Consider the following 14912-nt stretch of genomic DNA (forward strand, 5'->3'; position numbering starts at 1 on the left):
ATCACAATTCCAAGCTTCTTTCCATTACAAGTTTTCTCATTCTACTCTGTAAGATTTTGTGTAAGTTTGCTTTTAACTTATTATTTGGGGAGCAGGGGAGGGGAGGTTGGAACAGACTCCTTCTGAGGGTTGCCACACATGATCACTGCAAGTCTGCCATGTACTTGAAGTACCACTCAGGCAGGGCTTTTTTTCTCATAGAATGCTCAGAACGGAGATCCGGCACCTTTTTTGGATGGAACCTTGAAAGGTAGGCAAGGTGGGTTGCATGACATGTGTGAGTTCCGGCACCTTTTTCTTTTACAAAAAAGCACTGCACTCAGGAATGGAATTTGTTCATTAAGGACTGGGGATTCTCCCTTTCACTTTATCCTATACTCTACCTCAGGAATCTCCAACCCCCTTTTCGAAACCAGGCCAAGGGAGAAATGGGCAAGTGTGCATACGTGAAGCTGAGCAGAGGGCGCTTGCACTCGTCCATGAAGAGGACCCTCTGGTGAGAGCCCTCTGGTCGCACGAGTGGAGCAAGCGTCCTCTGCTCAAGCACCCTCCACTCGTTAAGGGCACCAGGATGTGTAATGTGGGAGGGTCCAAATGATAGTAAATTCATCTTTGTTGAATTTCCATCTTTGTTGGAAGTTGGTGTTCTTGGCTCCTTTTAAAGCGGCATTGGTTTCTCCCCTAGTCCAGAAGCCATTGATGGACCCTACCATTCTGGACACTTTTTGTCCAGTTTCGCACTTCCCCTTTTTGGGAAAGGTGGTTGAGAAGATGGTATTGTTGCAACTCCAGAGGATTCTGGAGGAAACTAATTATCTGGACCCTTTTCAGTCAGGTTTCATGCCCAGATAAAGGACTATAATGGCATTGGTCATACTCATGGATGATCTCACAGCTCCTGCTTGAAAAGTTATGTTTAGGAGTACCCTTTCTGAACTCTGAGTTGCGTGCCAGTTATGCTCTTTCCTGGATAGGAAGGCTCTCTGCTAGATCACTGATTCCCTGGTCATCTCCTGTTTGGACTAATCCAACATACTTTACATAGGGCTACCCTTAAAAAGTATCAGGAAGCTTCAGCTGGTGCAAAATGTGACTGTGTGAGCCCATGTAACACCTCTGCTCCATGAATGCATTGGGTGCTGGTTTGCTTCCAGGTCCAATTCAAGGTGTTGGTTCTGACTTACAAAGATCAACATGGCATGGGGCCAGGCTATCTAAGGAACTAGCTTCTTCCTATTACATTGGTTCATCCCATTGCCTCCTTTTAAAATTTAATTCAGATTTTTAATTCTAACCTTTTAATTTTTATATACTGTTTTTATATTTTATATTTTGACATTTTATTGTATACCGTTCAGATGGCACAATGCCTAGAGGTGAGGCGGCTCACCTCACACTTGGGAGGTTGAGAGTTCAATCCTAGGCAGTGACAAATGTTTCGCTATCAGGACACAAAGAGAAAATATCTGCTGTGAACTCTATTTAGGTATCAGGAAGGGGAACAGGTCAGTAAATACTCAGCTCCATTCAGTCACCCTGACTCCACCTCATTAAAAAGGGATTACAGAGTCATAAAAGCAAAATGATGTACACCGCTCAGTCCCTCTTTAGGCAGAGGAGCAGCTCAGAAATATTATAGTTAAATAAATAAATAAATGTAGCTTACAACAATCCATTAGATTAAGAAACCTGCATCCATAGAAATTATATAAAAAGGACAATATAATTCAATAGCATTTCCAGGCCATTTGTTCTTTTCATACTGTTGGATGCCCTGTTCTCTACTGACTAGTAATACTTACCTTCATTGTCCCTTCTGACCCTCTATGCCTCCACATATTATTGTTTTTCAGTATTTTTTTCTGTATAAGAGAGGAAGATTGATTAAATATGGTACATACTTTTAATGGATTAAAAAATATCTGACTTGGAGCCCAAAGAGCAGAAAATAGCTATAGAAGCACAGACAGTAAAATGGTTTTGTTGTTGTTAGTTGTGAAGTCATGTCCGACCCATCGCGACCCTATGGACAACGTTCCTCCAGGCCTTCCTGTCCTCTACCATCTTCTGGAGTCCATTTAAGCTCACGCCTACTGCTTCAGTGACTCCATCCAGCAACCTCATTCTCTGTCGTCCCCTTCTTCTATTGCCCTCAACCTTTCCCAGCATTAGGCTCTTCTCCAGTGAGTCCTTCCTTCTCATTAGGTGGCCAAAGTATTTGAGTTTTAGCTTCAGGATCTGGCCTTCTAAAGAGCAGTCAGGGTTGATCTCCTCTAGGACTGACCGGTTTGATCGCCTTGCAGTCCAAGGGACTCACAGGAGTCTTCTCCAGCACCATAGTTCAAAGGCTTCAATTCTTTGGTGCTCAGCCTTTCTTATGGTCTACCTTTCACTGCCATACATTGCAACTGGGAAGACCATAGCCTTGACTATACGCACTTTTGTTGACAGGGTGATGTCTCTGCTTTTTAGTGTGCTGTCTAGATTTGCCATTGCTTTCCTCCCGAGGAGCAAGCGTCTTTTAATTTCTTGGCTACAGTCCCCATCTGCAGTGATCTTGGAGCCCAGGAAAATAAAATCTGTCACTACCTCCATTTCTTCCCCATCTATTTGCCAGGAATTGAGAGGGCCGGATGCCATGATCTTGGTTTTCTTAATGTTTAGTTTCAACCCAGGTTTTGCACTCTCCTTCTTCACTCGCAACAAGAGGCTCTTTAGTTCCTCTTCACTTTCTGCCATTAGAGTGGTATCATCTGCATATCTTAGGTTGTTGATGTTTTCCGGCAATCTTAATTCCAACTTTTGATTCATCTAGCCCTGCCTTTCTCATGATGTGCTCTGCATATAAGTTAAATAGGCAAGGCGGCAGTATACAGCCTTGCCGGACTCCAATTTTGAACCAATCAGTGGTTCTGTGTCCAGTTCTCACTGTTGCTTCTTGGTCTGCATATAGGTTTCTCAAGAGACAAGTAAGATGGTCTGGTACGCCCATCTCTTTAAGAACTTGCCACAGTTTGTTATGATCCACACAATCAAAGGCTTTAGCATAGTCAATGAAGCAGAAGTAGATGTTTTTCTGGAACTCTCTAGCTTTCTCCATGAACCATATGCTAGCAATTTGATCTCTAGTTCCTCTGCCTCTTCAAAATCCTGCCTGTACTTCTGGTAGTTCTCGATCCACATACTGCTGAAGTCTAGCTTGTAGGATTTTAAGCATAACTTTACTAGCATGTGAAATGAGTGCAATGGTGCGATAGTTTGAACATTCTTTGGCACTGCCTTTCTTTGGAATTGGAATGTAAACTGATCTTTTCCAATCCTGTGGCCACTGTTGAGTTTTCCAAATTTGCTGGCAAATTGAGTGTAGCACTTTTACTGCATCGTCTTTTAAGATTTTGAATAGCTCAGCTGGAATACTGTCACCTCCACTAGCTTTGTTGTTGCTCAGCTTTCCTAAGGCCCAATTCACTTCACATTCTAGGATGTCTGGCTCAAGGTCAGTGACCACCTCATTGTGATTATCAGGGACGTTAAGCTCATTCTTGTATAGTTCTTCTGTGTAATTTTGCCACCTCTTCTTAATCTCTTCGGTCTCTGTTAGGTCCCTGCCATTTTGGTCCTTTATCATGCCCATTTTTGCATGAAATGTTCCTTTCATCTCTCCAATTTTCTTGAAAAGATCTCTGGTCCTCCCTATTCTATTGTTTTCTTCTATTTCTTTGCATTGTTCATTTAAGAAGGCATTCTTATCTCTTCTAGCTATTCTTTGGAATTCTGCATTTAATTGGGCATATCTTTCTTTTTCTCCCTTGCCTTTCGCTTCCCTCCTTTCCTCAGCTATTTGCAAAGCTTCCTCAGACAGCCATTTTGCTTTCTTGCATTTCTTTTTCTTTGGTATGATTTTGGTTGCTACCTGTTGTACAATGTTGCGAACCTCTGCCCATAGTTCTTCAGGCACTCTGTCTATCAGATCTAATTCCTTAAATTTATTTGTCACCTCTACTGTATATTGAACAGGGGTACGATTTAATTCATACCTGATGGCCTAGTGCTTTTCTTTAATTTAAGCCTAAACTTTGCAACAAGAAGCTCATGGTCTGAGCCACAGTCAGCTCCTGGTCTTGTTTTTACTGACTGTATAGAGCTTCTCCATCTTTGGCTGCAGAGCATGTAGTCAATCTGATTTCTGTGTTGACCGTCTGGTGATGTCCATGTGTAGAGCCATCTCTTGGGTTGTTGGAAAAGAGTGTTTGCTATGACCATCGTATTCTCTTGACAAAATTCTATCAGCCTGTGCCCTGCTTCATTTTGTACTCCAAGGCCAAACTTGCCTGTTATTCCAGTTATCTTTTGGCTTCCTACTTTAGGATTCCAATCCCCCATGATGATAAGGACATCATTTTTTGGCGTTAGTTCTATAAGGTGCTGTAGAGCTTCATAGAACTGGTCAATTTCATCCTCTTCAGCACTGGTGGTTGGGGCATAGACTTGGACTACTGTGATATTGAATGGTTTGCCTTGGATTCGAACTGAGATCATTCTGTCATTTTGAGGATTGTATCCCAGTATTGCTTTTCCTACTCTTTTATTGACTATGAAGGCTACTCCATTTCTTCTGAGGGATTCTTGCCCGCAGTTGTATACCTGATGGTCATCTGAATTAAATTCACCCATTCCTGTCCATTTTAGTTCGCTGATACCTAAGATGTCGATGTTTAGTCTTGTCATCTCTTGTTTGACCACGTCCAGCTTTCCTTGATTCATGGATCTTACATTCCAGGTTCCTATGGAGAAAAAATCTTTACAGCATCGGACTTTCCTTTCACCACCAGACACATCCACAGCTGAGCGTCCTTTCGGCTTTGGCCCAGTCGCTTCATTCTTTCTGGCGCTACTAGTACTAGCCCTCTGCTCTTCCCCAGTAGCATATTGGACGCCTTCCGACCTGAGGGGCTCATCTTCCAGCGTCATATCATTTTGCCTTTTCGTACTGTTTTCATGGCAAAGATACTGGAGTGGTTTGCCATTTCCTTCTCCAGTGGATCACGTTTTGTCAGAACTCTCTGCTATGACCTGTCTGTCTTGGGTGGCCCTGCACGGCATAGCTCATAGCTTCATTGAATTACGCAAGCCCCTTCGCCACGACAAGGCAGTAATTCATTAAGGGGAGTTAAATGGTAGATGTAGTTAAATGTCCAGAAATAATCTGTTTGGGGAATTTATGTATACTTTGTGGCTATTTGAAGCCAGCTTTCCTTTTCTGTATTGTGCTCCTGTTCCTCTATTTTAACATTTAGACCAATGGAAAATTATCTGAAAGTGAATGTTTAAATTGCTTGATGAGCTGCACATACACCATTTTTGAGTAATTTTTAAAGTAAAAAAAAATACAGTGCTATCAGGTATTTTCTGATCAGGATGGCATTAAATTTCCCCATATTATTACAGCAGAAGATAAATAGAACCCCACATTTTGGGGGGAAACGGAGGGAGGGAAGGAGGGAGGGAGGGAGGGCAGAAGGAAGGAAGGAAGGAAGGAGTAAGCTACAGTTGGAAGCTCAGGGGTTTTTTCACAAATGAAAATTCATTTTTCATTCTGATACAAAACAAAATGTAGAAACTGTAACTAAATATTAGTTTACTCAGCCACAGCCACACTTCTCTGTGCATTAATGATTCACCTGTAGAGATAGTTACCAGCATCAAATTCCTGGGTGTGCATTTAACGAGTAGGCTGGCTTGGTTGCTCAACAGTGAGAAACTGGTGAAACGGGCACAACAGCACCTGCATTTTCTGCGTCACATGAGAAAAGCTCATCTTCCTTCCCCTGTCCTGACCACTTTCTATGGGAGGATGATTGAGAGCATCCTGTCATACAGCATCACAGTCTGGTTTGGAAGCATCACTGCTTCAGACAGGAAGGCGGTGCAGAGAGTGGTGAGGATGGCCGAAAAGATCATTGGCAGTTCCCTCCCTCCCATCCAGGACACAGCACAGAAGCTCTGCTTGAACAGGGTCTGTAAGATTATCTGGGACACTACACATCCTCTTCACGACCTGTTTTCCTTGTTACCTTCTGGGAGGAGGCTTTGTGGTATCTGCAGCAGAACATCCAGATTCAATCACAGCTTCATTCCATACAGCATTAACCTTGTGAACTCTCAAGCTTCCTCTTTTCATTATTTATTCAAGATGGATTTAATATTTATTTATGTATATGTAGGAGTATGGGTCTATACATATGTGTATATAGTATGGTTAGGTGTGTGTCATGTATGTGTTCCACTTTGAGAGCGGGCAACTAAATTTCATTTTTGATGTGTGCTGTTGTGCCCACAGTAAAAAAAAAATGATAATAAAGGTTATCTTATCTAGTTTATATCGTTAGCTGTAAATCTAAAGCTGCTGAAACAGCTCATGAAAAGTTCAGTGTACAAATTGTAAATTCTTGTCTGAAGCTTATCTTATATTCTTTCTTTCTTTCTTTTTCTCTTTCTTTCTTTTTCTTTCTTTTGTTCCTTCTTTCTTTTTTCCTTCCTTCCTTTTCTTTCTTTCCTCTTTTCTTTCTTTCTTTCTTTTTCTCTTTCTTTCTTTCCTTTCTCTTTCTTTTTCTCTTTCTTTCTTTCTTTCTCTTTCCTTCCCTCCTTCTCCTTCCTTCCTTTTCTTTCTTTCCTTCCTTTTTCTTTCTTTCTCTTTCTTTCCTTTCATTTTCTTTCTTTCTTTTTCTTCTCTTTCCCTCCCTCCTTCTCCTTCCTTCCTTCCTTCCTTCCTTCCTTCCTTCCTTCCTTCCTTCCTTCCTTCCTTCCTCCCTCCCTCCCTTCCTTCCTTCCTTCCTTCCTTCCTTCCTTCCTTCCTTCCTTCCTTCCTTCCTTCCTCTCCCCCCCTCTCTCTGTCTCTCTCTCATTTTTTCTTATTTCTGTCAGTCCTCCATGCTGTTATCATTACTATCGTGTATAACAAATTGCAGAACTGTGTGTAACAAATTGTGTTTATCATCTATTTGCAGCATTGATTATTTCAGTAGTCATGACATGTGCTATGTCTGCTGTGAGCTATTAAAAAGTAGTGATAGAGGGAGACAGTCAGACTGAAACCATTGTTTCTAAATATATTTTAAAACAAACATTGCATTAAATTTAAATAAAAGCCACAGAAATAGTTTCCAGTAGAAGGATTAGAAACTTTTTCTTCAAAAGTTAAAGCTGAGGATGTCAGACTGAAGAAAAAAAGGCCATACTCTTAATGTTCCTAATGGTAGAAGAGGTTATCTCCCTTTTGTGCCTGCAGGTTTATAGATGCCAAGAGGCAAACTGCAACCTATTTCTAGAGAGTTTAGCATAAAGTTAACCTTTTCTCAGAGAAATATTTCCAAGAAATGAGAACAGAAGCAAAACAAGAATCTGACTTTTTTAAAAAAAGGCTATGGAACCCATAAAAATTTCAACTATATTGAAAACAGAACTAAATTTTTATCCTGTTATCTGAAGTGTCACTGAAGGGATATTTTTATTTACTGCGGCGTTTGTATAATTAAATATAATCTTCTGTACCCATCAACCATTTCTAGTAGGGTTAAATTCTTTAATTTTTTCCTATCATGTATGTGTTATTTGGAGTTTCTGCTAGAATGTTTCTTTGGTATTTTACAAACAAATTACTTATAAACCATGGAGTTGAAATATAGGCTCATTTGAATTAATTTGCAACCCTATACCTGAAAGTAAACCCTACTAGAAACAGGATTAATTTTGAATAGATCTATGAAAGAATTAGTTTGTCTCATGTAGTAACAGTAGACAACTTTATTCATGTATTTATCTATGTATATCTATAAATAACATTTATTTAATTTATTTTTATTTTTTATGAGGAGTTTACCCAGATATAAATCTGGGTATGAAAAACAGCTTATTGTTTGCATGATACCACCTTTCCCCAAAGTTTTGAGGTGAGGCACACACCTAAAAATCAAGTTAGGGTGGGGGTGGGGCGTGGAGCTTCCCCATGTGCCCTGCACCCACTTACCTTGCAGCCAGGCCTCTCCTCACCGGCCCACTTTTTCTGTGGCATCTTTATCAGCCAGGCCTTCATTTCTGTCACAGGCCTTTCCGGAAGGCCTCTGCAACTGAGAACTGAGCTATGGATTGAATCCATAGCTCAGTTCTCAGCTGCAGTGGCCTTCCGGAGAGGCCTGACTGCAAAATGCAGGCTGGATAATGAAGCTGCTCCTTCGGCCCCAGAAGAACTGCACTGGCTGGGTGGGGCTGTCGGTACCGGAGGTGAGTATAAAAGACATCCTCTGAAAATAAGACCTGGTGCCTCTTTTGAAGGCAAAATAAAAAATAAAATAAAAAATAAGACCCAGTCTTATTTTCAAGGAAACATGGTAGTTCGGTTTTTGACTTTATAAGACAACACTGGTAAATTAATTCAGATGAAATAAGTGCAAAATATACTCTGTGAGTAAACCTGGCTTGCTTATTTCATGTATCACTTAAAAAAAATAATTAGCCATACAAGAATACGACTATAGAAGGATGAAAATATCAATTGTTAGACACCTTATCCTTGCCCACTAAACTGTTTCATGGTACTGAGAGGAGGGATCACCTGGTGTCCTACTTTCCATCTCTTTGCTGCTGCTGTTCTATACCTAAAACAATTAAATCTGAAACAAAGACCAGTCCTTTGAAATTTACATGCTAATTAGCCAGAGTATTGTTTCCAGTGGCTCAGAAAAATTCTGTATCTTTGGATAGATAGAGATACATACGTAAATAATATAAATTGTTACCTGCTGTTCCTATCTTTCTCTGTCCTTGCTTTTTGCCTGCTCTTTGTTCTCTTTTACCAATTAACTGTTTCTGAGGTTTGCTGACTTTTAACACATAAACATCAAGTTGTATTTTGGCTTAGATGAACAGAGTAACCTATGTGCTTGTTCTGATCCCTGATAAAGGGACTGACGTCAAGTGTGCTGGAAGCAAATTAAACTTGGAAATTACAATAATTTTCCAACATCTAGTACCAGAGAATAAAAAGGTTTGTTATCTCCAACATCTAAATAACAATCACTTCATTTCTTCTGACTAATACCTAATACTATTGACATGGGCTTTTTTTTTTAATCTAATGCAATACCAAAAATAAATCTCTTTTAATTTGCTAATCATTGTACTTCTCTCAATTTTCTAAATTGAGACCGCCAAGGAATCTATAAGTTTGGTAACATTTGAGGACAAAAATGAGATAAAAATCAGCAACATTTTGAAAAGAGAAGGAATTAGGCACTACATATCTTTTTACTCCAGGAATCCTAGTAACAGCCTGACAGCCTCATGTAGTATGCTAGGAGCTCAACTATTTAAAATCACAGCCTTTCCACCATTCTGTTGTTGGACTTTTGATCATATACACTTTTTGACTTCAAAATCAAGTCAGCTTTAACTCCTCCTGAAGAAGAAAGATGAAAAGATCAGAGGATCTTCAAAGCTTGCCTATTGTTCAGTGTACATTTCTAATAAAACTATTACTTAGCATATCTTGAATGCTTTACTTATGCTGTGATTCAATCATAATAAAACTTGCATAGCAAAACCTCTCTTTGTACATAAACTGTAAATGCTCTATTTCCTTTTAATGAGTCATTCAGTTTAGTTGGTTTTATGGAGCTGATGTATCTCCCTTTTTATAGCAGCTTCCTCAGTACTGTACTGGATTTTTAAACTACTGATCAAACAGCTGCCCACACAATACATTATGTTTGTCTCTCTCTTTGTGTGTGCGAACATTACATATACCAACAAAGAACAGAACAAAAGCAGTAGCTTATTTTTACTGGATAATCCTAAGGATGAAATTAATCTACCTAACAGCCTTGCTTGTAGGTCATTTGTGAGATACCCTACATATTATTGATAGCATGTGTAATTTATTTTTGTTTCAAATCTGTTCAGTTCAGTAAAAAAATGAGCTGGATGAATTACAAGCTAGAAGAATGTAATGTTATGTCAACATTGGAGTGAAGGTTTTAATAAAAGGGAAGAGTTAAAGTCTAAAATGTCTAACAGAGGAGAAATGCCTGCTGATGGACAACTATCAGGGTGAGTACCAGGCAAGTCATTCCAGAAATGAGGAACCCAAAAGATCTGTATCTCTAATGCCGACTGGGCATCAGACCTATCTATACATATATCATACACATACACATGTATATGTTTTCAACCATAATTGTATATGTAGTTGTACATTCGTCCTTAGCCAGAATGAGAGATACAGGCAGTGGTGGGATTCAAATATGCGAACAACTGGTTCTCTGTGTGCATGCCACTTCTGGAAGTCCATTCTGGGTATGGGCAACAAAAAATAAGCTACTGGTTCTGCCGAGGTGGTACAAACTGGCTGAATCCCACCACTGAAAACAGGCCTTTGCCTACAAGTCAGCATCAGCTGAACTAAGGCCAAGAAGCCAAGAGGGTAGCCCACTAACATTGATAAATATACAAGTTGATATGGATGGTGGAAAACAGAGCAGCTTTAATCCCGATTAAGTGAAAGCATTTTAAACTCTGTTTGCTTCAAAGGGATTAGCAGTCCTTTTCCTCCCCAATGCTTATTCAGAGATAAATCCCTCTGATTTTAATAAGAGGATTGTAGCCCAAAGCATACATTCTAATATTTTGACCTAAGTGGTTTATGGATTCGGCTGTCATTTTTCATCTAAACAGAATGTCATCTTTTTTTACCCTCTGTGTGTCTTGTATATGTGATAGCTTAGATCTGGATGAAAATTTAGTCTGATGACGGACCAAATCAAACTGTGCTTTGTTTTGCAAAGTTCCTCATTGCTCTCTAGGTACCATAATAGCACCAGAATACATTGAACAGTTTTGGTACAGAATACAGAATAATAGACTCAGAAGGGGGCTTGGATGTCTTCTAGTCCAACCATCTGCTTAAGCAGGAAATCGTATATCATTTCAGACAAATGGTTGTCCAATCTCTTCTTAAAAGCCTCCAATGATGAGCTATCCACAATTTCTGAAGGCAAGCCATTCCACTGGTTAATTATTCTTATTAGTCCTACGTTGCTTCTCTCCATGATTAGTTTCCATCCATTGTTTTTTGGATCCATTGTTTCATTGATCCTGGATTTATATTACAGATTGTAAATGCAGGAAAGAAACACCATAGGGATTGAGGAATGCTTGTGAATACTTGTGAACTGTTCTGCTGCTTGATCTATGACCATCATCAGATCACAACCATCAATTGAACCAGAGGTGAGGAATGATGTTCAGCAGCTCATTGCCCCAACCCGATTATAAGAACTGGAAAGTGGAGTTTTTCATGACACAAATCCTATCATTTAGCAATCTCTTCCAAACCAGGGACAATTAAAGGTAGAGAAGAAGGAGGTATAGACTTTGTTTATCCCAAAAGCATACTGAATGGAAATTGTGGTTTCTGTGCAAGACCTGTGATGCCATCAGATGCACCCTTTCCTGAAAGGGTTTGTAAATACGGAGAATTCAAATTCCAAATTCAAACATTCACCAGGGAACTTTAAAAAAGTGATATCCCCAAAATACTTTTACAGCACAATCCTATGACTGAAACAGGTTCTATAGAATATGATAATGTCAAATTAATAAATGTTGAATTTCAACCTAAATGTCAAATACATGGGGATAGAGGGAGAGGTATTTAAAATGTTTTCTTTTACAAATGGCATATTGACTTTTAATTATATGGATTAATGTGAATATAAAAAGAATTGGATAGAAAATTTGTGGTCTTTCAAATAGCATAAGACATTAGAAATCTTTAACCTTGACATTGGTAGAAATTATTATCTAATTACTTGTCCTTGCACCTACCTTAGATGTTTTCACAACTGTAGGATTGGCCTAGTTTTCTCCTGACTTTGCAAACACAATCATACATATATATTTAACCAGTAAATTTGCTGCTGACTCAGTTACAAGTCTTGCTGTGTTTCAGGCTTATCGTTGTCCACATGATACTGCCTTCAGTGAATCTCCAGTCCATGAATGAATCAGTCTTAGCTATACCAGTGTTAAAGTAGCATTCTCCTTATAAATCTGATTGCTGTCCAAGAATAAGGTGTGCAAAATCTATTAGGCTTTGCCACCTAGTACCACAGAGAGAAATCAGGTTACAATACATGCAGTCTAGGCTTTAGCAATTAGGAGAGCAAATATTATGCTAATTTAGTTTCCTTCTGAATAAAATCTGATTGATTTAGTTGTTGAGGAACATGAGGTGCTATTCAGTTTTCAAGGCATACATGGAGGAGTATGGCTCAGGGACCGGGAGGAGAAATTGACATCATGTGAAATTGACATACATAATGTGAATTATATATAAAGGTCATTGGAGTTATGACATAAGATACATAATTTGCATCTTTTACATAAAAACATCGTGATATGTGTTACATCATTGTTGTCTCTACTGGATATCTGTGTCTTCAGCCAAAAGAATACTGTGGAGTATCCTTATTTATTGTATTAGACTTCCCTGAAGGAACCAGATGAGAATTTCCTAATAGGAAATATTATTAGCTATGCTGCAGAAGAAAAGAAAGCAATTTGTTAAGCAAGTTAACATCCATTCTGAAGATTCAAGTGATTCTAACTTTAGAGGGTACACTGTGCTTTTCAGCTAGACTTCAATCTAGTGACCATTTTCTTTCAGTATTAACATTATAGAGCCAAATTATTTTGGCTACTTATTGTATAAAAAATAATGATGTTGCTAGGCATATTACATAAAAATTGGTAATTTGAGAGCTAAGTATTTCTGAATAGGTAATACTTGTGCAAAAGAAAAATATAATTCTTATATGTTTTACTGCATTTATCAAAACTATGGGGTATACAATTCCCATCTCTTTGGCATATTAGAATCAATTGCAGGTGGAGCATGCTTAACAATCACTCATTCAGATTTATGATAACATTGAAAAATAGATTTATGACCAGCCATGAAAACTGTGCCATTGAAGTGTCCTTGTGTCATATAGTCACAATTCAGGTGCTTGGCAACCAGCACATATTTACAATAAATGTAACATCCTGGGGGCATATGATTGCCATTGCAAGCTTCATAGCTGGTTTCTGACAAAGTCAGTGGGGAAGTCATTAGGAAGTTGCAAGTCCTGGTCATGTGACATCCCACTTAGCAATCATGGGTGATTCACTTAATGGCCGCAGCCAGAGCTGATTTAAGTCGACACAGTCACATGATGTTTCACTTTATGACTTCATCATTTAATGACAGAGTTGCCAGTCGCAATTGCAGTTAGTTAGGGAGGACTACCTATAATGGCTACAGTAGCTGTTTAGTGCCTGCAAAACCTGTTTATGCTTTTTTGGCTCTTATATTATCTTCTACGTGCCTCTTCATTGTAAGATATTTTTCTTTTCTTGTGTATAGTGATCCTTTAGCTTTTAAACACATTTCTTATGCCATCTTATGAGTGGGAGAAGGAAGACAGAACAGTTTGTCCTCAGTAGATTTTGTTTTACCAACTGTGGCATACATGTGTTAAGAAACGTGCAGAGTTCCTCAGGTTCCAGAACTGAGTAGCGCAGCAAATGTTTGGTCGGTGATTACAACATGTGATTTTAAATCCAATTTTCAATAAAATCCAAATTAGTTACATTGGCTGAAGGTTGACAGGGTTGGTAGATGGTCTTCTAAGCTGGAAGAAGATTTTTTTTAAAAAAAAACCAATTCCATGAAAAGTACAAGTATCTCTGAAATACTGTACTAGCAAAATGAAAAGGTTTATCACCAGAATCATAATAAGAGGCAGTTATGTGAAAGGCGAAAATAAGATAGAAAAGGAGTAAATCATTTACTCCTTCAGGCCATGATCAAAGCCACACTCTTAACACAATGCATATTTGCCTAAGAACTGACATCCAGAACAAGGTACAATGATGCCAGGGAATTTCTAGAAGCCTGCCACTCTGACAAATTAGCCATCAATAGACACATACTGGAGACATTAATATCAGTAGACTGCAGAAGAGACAATCAAACAGCCAAAAAGGGAACAAAAAGACCCAAGCACCTCTCCACCAGCAATCAGTATTCAGATCAGCATAGATTAACTCCAAGGTTAACATCAGACCAACAATCAAATAAACAATACCCCAATCAAGAAACTGCCAAAGAAGCTAACAGTCCAACCAAAGAATCTCTAAGACTACCCCCCACTAACACTGACAGGAAATCCACTAGGACAGCAAACGACACTCTTTACCAATATTGATGATGTTACCTAGTTTGGGTAATGAAACATCTGCAAGAAAACAAGTAAGCTCAGAGATCATCAAGGACCCCTCATTTCAACGCTGAGCTACAAGTATTCTCCTTTATCGGTAATGGGTACTGTATATATATTGTAACAAAACAACTGTTTCTTTTGCGTTGTATGAATGCTATGCTCCATGTATATTTTTAATGCTTACTTTTGCTTCTTTCTTGTGTCCCAAAGGTGCTTTTTCAAGAGGCAACTGGACTTCTCGTCCAAGAAGCTTCTTCAGCTCTGAGTGGATGGTGGGGAATGGAAGGATTTATATTCCTTGCAGATAGGTGGTCATTTGCATTCTTTTAGAGAGTTGTTGAGGCCACTTGGAAGTTTAACTATGTCCTCAAGGTCACCTGAGTGATGCAAGTGGATGTGGAGCCTTCTTAGAACTGCTAAAAAGACTTTTAAATGCAGATGGACTGCATAAAAGACAAAGACCATGCTTTTGAAGACAGTAAAGTCCACATTTTGGACAGAGAAGACTACTGATTTGAAAGAGAGGCCAAAGAGGCCATAGATGTCAAAACTGAATGACCCTCTCTTAATAGAGAGGCAGGGATATGGCAT

At 39.0% G+C, this 14912-nt stretch overlaps 1 protein-coding gene across 1 annotated transcript in view; it reads left to right on the top strand.

The window, feature by feature from the left end:
* Positions 1-14912, top strand: part of HTR4 (5-hydroxytryptamine receptor 4) — a gene marked incomplete at both ends in the record, with an annotated part of 299591 nt that overhangs the window by 19540 nt on the left and 265139 nt on the right. The window lies entirely within an intron of this gene.

Source organism: Vipera ursinii, assembly GCF_947247035.1.
Source record: "Vipera ursinii genome assembly, chromosome: 2".
Taxonomy (NCBI): domain Eukaryota; kingdom Metazoa; phylum Chordata; class Lepidosauria; order Squamata; family Viperidae; genus Vipera; species Vipera ursinii.